This window comes from Gavialis gangeticus, unplaced genomic scaffold (genome assembly GCF_001723915.1).
Source record: "Gavialis gangeticus isolate Ggan-Ray unplaced genomic scaffold, GavGan_comp1, whole genome shotgun sequence".
Taxonomy (NCBI): domain Eukaryota; kingdom Metazoa; phylum Chordata; order Crocodylia; family Gavialidae; genus Gavialis; species Gavialis gangeticus.
The window spans coordinates 45087229-45092583 of NW_017729033.1; the positions used below are offsets into that span (position 1 = coordinate 45087229).

At 41.0% G+C, this 5355-nt stretch overlaps 1 long non-coding RNA gene across 1 annotated transcript; it reads left to right on the forward strand.

Annotated features, from left to right (window-relative positions):
* The first annotated feature begins 1253 nt into the window (after window positions 1-1253).
* On the forward strand, window positions 1254-4396 carry LOC109303896. Its single transcript, XR_002099257.1, has 2 exons — window positions 1254-1398; window positions 1719-4396. It is a non-coding gene; the product is annotated as an uncharacterized LOC109303896 (long non-coding RNA).
* Window positions 4397-5355: the final 959 nt, after the last annotated feature.

Below are 5355 nucleotides of genomic sequence, written 5' to 3' on the forward strand. Positions count from 1 at the left end.
TGGCTTCTGTGAGTGCCCCGCCATATTCAGGAGGCACCAGTCACTCATGGCTGGGAGCAGGGATTTGCAGCAAGGGGCTGTCACAAACTAACTCGCAGAGGAAAAAGGTTGTAGACAGCATCAGCAAAAGACAAAATACAGGAGAGCACCTTGATCATTAACCAGCTGCCCACTTCCCAGGAGAGAGAGAAACATAAACGCTTATTAGCTGCAGCAACACCTGCAAAGGCAGTTGTCTCACCTGTGTCAGTAGACTTCCTCTCATTTCCTACATGAAATATTTCCTTTCGTTTTGTTAAATTCTGCTTTGCTAGGAATTCAGCTCTCTGCCGGTGCTCACTCAGTTGCATTCCCACTCCATGTAGGGGGAGCTACTTTAGTAGCTCTTGGTCTCTGGAGCAGCTCAGGAGATCAAAGGTGTTTGGTCCTTAACACCCTATCTGTCTGGGAGTCCCAAGTGCAGCTGGCTACTTCCAGAAGCAGATGCAGGATTTTACAAAGTGGGGCTCCTGAATCCCAAAGGCCTAATCAACTGTTGTCCTGCAGCTGACTATTCTGCAGCCCATGCATAAGTTAGGCATACCCCTCAGGGTGCCTCTGTTTCCCCCTGCAGCTCCCAAAACTCTTCACTTGTAGACCAGGACAGAGAAATAGGGAGCAGCCAGGCCAGTGACATAACTTGAGGGGGAGCAAAACAAAAAGTTGCTGGTTTATGCAGCAATGATCAGAAGTTGCTGCTGCCCCATACCCTGGATGCTCTGCTGCATTGCTACACTACTGAACCAGTCCATGATTAATTTTTTTTTAAACAAGGAGATGCAGAAGAATGCAGAGCCATCCCAGGTAGCGGGATGCTTGCTCTGCCCTCCCTCTTGTGAGAGTGGTATTTGCTCGTCCCTCTCTTCACTCCCTTACCTGCCAATTCCTCCAGCAGTGAGGGAGAGAGAGAAAATTGTGCCTGCCAGTATCATCCCCAGTTGCCTCTCCCCAAGAGGGAGAGAAATAAGGTTCTGGCTTTTTGGCTCGGATCAAGTGTCTTCGCCTCTTGTGGACTAAGATCAAGTGGGGGCATCCAAATCCCCAAACCTCCAGGCTTGAGCCTGCACGTAGGATGCCTGCCAATGGATTTGGGAGTATCTGAAGTCCCAGGGTGACAGCGTGAGACACGATGTTTGCCAGTTGTAGCACCCTACGTGGTGTTTACAACGATTGAGTTCTGCCTGCTCAGTCAATATGATTTGGAACTGATTTGACCTGGAACATGAAATACTTTTATTTACATTTTTTATTAATATAGTTCCTCTTATGCCTTGTTTATGTAGGTGGGTGGAGACTTCTGTTAAGATGTTTATAAGTGCTCTTGGCACTATCAAGACATCAAGATATAAGCCCTGTGCAGTGAGTATGCCCTGAAGTAACAAAGGCTTGAATGACTGTGATTACTCTGGCCTCCAAAACAAAAACCTCCTGCTTTCTTTCCACAAATGATATCAAGTATAATTGGAAACCATTGTTACCCAAGTGTTAGGAGTTGCTGGGGATCCATCAAGACCCCTTCCTGATGAAATTGATGACAGTCACATGCCACTGGTCAGAAATACTGAGATAATTTCCAGTTCTGCTAGTTGCTCCCTTTCTCCATGTTGTAATCATTATCTCAGTCTTAACTAGATTAAATCTAAACCCTCATTCGTGCTCCTTTATCCATCCTACTCTAGCTGTGCTACTTCTCTGGACTGACAGGATCGGAAGGGATAACACAACAATCCACCCAGCATATCTCTATTGTACATGTAAAGTTTGGACTCACGTCCTTGACCGGTAATGGATGGCAAGTAGTTTATTAACCATTGAACTTGCATTCACCAGAATGAATTGGACAAATAATTACAACACCTGCAACTGGAGGATGAGTCAACCCTTGATGAGATTCACTTGCTGAGTGAGTTAAAAAAACTGAAGCAGCCCTTAAAGTTACAAACTCATCACTTCTGAAACAATCTAGTACTAATGTGCAAACAGTAAATAGAAATGATCTTCAGAACAACAGCCCATAACTGTAGATAAACAGAAATGCAGGCCACACTACAAAACTGTTTCAATGTGTTGTTGCCCACCCTCCCACGCCCTTCAGAATGCAAATTGCAAACAATGTAATCCAAAGGGCATTTTGCTAAAGCGTGCAAATCTTGCATAGCTTAACTAAGCATAAACTAGGGTGATGCTAAAAAGAAGACTGATATGGATTCTATTCTCTATATGACCTCAAGAAAGGATAGGGGCCACTTTAATTAATAGCTATGCAGTAATAATACTTAGTAGGCTCCATCTCCAGTTTCGGTCACTCTGGAACATTCATCCATATTTAAAAAATACATGCCCTGTATATTCCCCCCACATCTCCCTTCTTACCAAATCTTGTTTTTTCTTTCTACATATTTAGATAATCTGATCCTTTCTTTCTTTCCCATTGTGTATAGCCTGTAGTTATCTACTATAATATCCTTTTCTCAGGTGTCCCTAAGACCCAGATCACTTCCACTCAATTTGTCCAATGATTATCTTTTTGTCTACTAGTCAAACCATGCTGCTTCACACTTGAAAGTTCTCTGGACGTATCAAGTTTAAATGTGCCATCCTGTCAAGCCTAGGAACAGCCTCTCAGAGCCCAGCTGTTGTGCCTTGGCATTTTACTCTAAGCAGTGGTGCTACCGGCAACAATTCCTTTGATTGCTTGTATCACTCTGAATTTGCCCAGTCTCCCATAGCATCACTTCCAAGGTGTCCCACTCCCACTACTCTTCATTTAGATATTTTTCGAAGGCTTGTTCCTCAGTGAGTAAAGAAAGAAATTGAAAATATTAATTAAAAAAACCTTTAAAGCAGAACAAATATGAATCTCTGCCTTAAAGACTGTTTTTTGGATATTTGTCCTCCCATCCATGATCTCACAGAACACGACAACCCCCTTTACAATTGTAATTGAACAGCATAGTGGTGGAGATGACAGTGACATCGAGCAAAAATACTAGGAAAGTTTTTGTACCTCAGCATGGTGTGCAGCTGCAAACAAGAAAGAGGCTCTAGCACCATGTGACCAGCGAGGCTGAAGGTCCAAAGGAACGATTTCATCAGCTACTCTGACCCTCACCCTTGGCAGACTGCTGTAGCCTAGGGGCACATTGGAAACCACTAATCAAGTACCTCTGACGGTAACTCTCCTGCTATGTTTCTTGGTATGGTTGAGGCCTTCTGCACCCGTCAAATGAGAAGGCAATGAGGGACAAGAGAAAATGCTTTTGGAGGAAGCCTTGAGGAAACACCAGCCAACAGGACCTGGGTCTTTGGGAAAGAGCTGCTGAGGCTTGCGAGGAGCCAAAGCAACTGTGCTGTACAGAAAAAGTTGGTTTGATTTAACCTGATGTTTGATCTGTGATGTTGCTTAAATAACCAGACCTTAAGAAATGGCAGTGTTTGACTTCCTAGGAGCCGGTTACAAATTATGATGCCCTAAGGAAAAATGAGGCAACAGGAGATCAGTTAAGTCTGTTACCATAAAGGACATTTTTGACATTTTGAAACCTGTGATCATAAATTATCATAACTGGAAACCAAAAAGCTGGGGAAAGGGAACAATTCTACACCACTGAAAGCAAAGCTAGAATTATCAAGGAATAACAGTAAGGTTTTTTGATAAAAGATATTTAATGATGATATACCAACATTTTCTCTTGTTATTTCTGAGAAATTTTGAAGATGAAATAAAATTCAACATATCAGAGGGGAGTAGATTTCAGATCTAAATATCCAGGTAATTTTAGAATCAATTACTACTTACCTCCATTATTTTTAAATTTAAGACATCTGCCTATGGGTTTTACAGGTTGAAAAATCAGAAACTTAAAAAGGGGGATGAGTTCTTTTAATGTGAGCTGAATAGATCAAAAATAGTAGCGGCAGTGTTCATATGATGACACTAGAGGGGGTGTGAGGAAAGAATGAAGAAAGAAGGAATAGAACAGAAAGACTTGAAGATCTTACTTAAGTAGCATCCAGGTTACTTGTACTGATTACATCAGTCAAAATAACCACTTGGTGTTTTCTGCTTTATCCGGGAAAACACCCAACAAACCAAAACACCACTCCCTCAAAAAAACAAACTACCTGAAATCAGAGGTGGAAAAAATCTATTAGGTCATCTAGTCCATCCCCTTGACAATAGAAGATAGTTCCCTATGAACTCTTGATTTCTCCATTCTTGCTTTACATATTTTCAGTCCTAGTGTAGATGGGGCTAACAAGCCTCCCTTAAGACATCTCTTATGCAAGGTCAGTTACGTGCTTCTCAGCCCTGTGTATGCAAACAAAAGCACGAAATAAATCTTTATTTCAAGAGTGATTGTCATCAGTTCCTTGGAGGTCTCCCGTCCGTGTTTTTTCTGGCACATGCTCAGTTCAGCCATTCAAACATCATTATTTGGGGTCTGTTGTACCCAGAGACACAATGGAGGGTTTGGCCTCAAGGTCTACAGTAGATGATGGTAGTAGGGAACAAAGAACTCTCTGGCTGATGTGAAGAGTCACACATAGGCTCTATTCCCACTAAAATCTGCAGAAACCCAACTTTTGGTTGGGAGTTTTCCTGTAAAATCTACCTGAGAGAGTTATTTCCACAGCTTTTAGTGGATTACTCATCTTTCTGAGAAGAACAATCACCATTTTAACATACAATCAGAGTGCATCATTATTTATCTCATTAACTACTTTTATTAATATACTTAAAGAGTACATATATGTATTAGTAGCATAGATACTTCATTATCTCTTTACAAAAAAGAGTTATATGTATATGCAGCCTCAAAATGCCTCCACTGTAGCTTGCATTCTGTATTAAATGTCCTTTTATATAAATTACTGCATTTACATAAGTTTATGTATTTTAATACATAAAAACTGTACCAAATGGCATGTTATCTTTTGTCACTGTCCTTCCCAATTTCTGATAATTGCAGTGAATTATGGGGTGTGCATAGTTCATTTACTACTCCAAAACAAGGTTACATTAAAGAGTACAGGCTAATAAGATAACACAGCTACAGATAATACAATAGCTGCATTTGGCTAGAAAGAAGAAAACTTGCATTGTATTTTAACTAAGTTTTGCTCTTTATGTTTTAGATGCTTGATTACTTCACAATAATATTTAATGCCCTTTTTCCCCCTGCCCATTCTTTTTTAATGTCAGTTGTCATGATTGTGCTACAGAGCAGTGCTTTTGGGTAGGGGTAATGGAGCTATGAATCATAAAGATCCTTTCCAGACATTGCCTTCATTTAATAAGGGGAGGCTTAATGT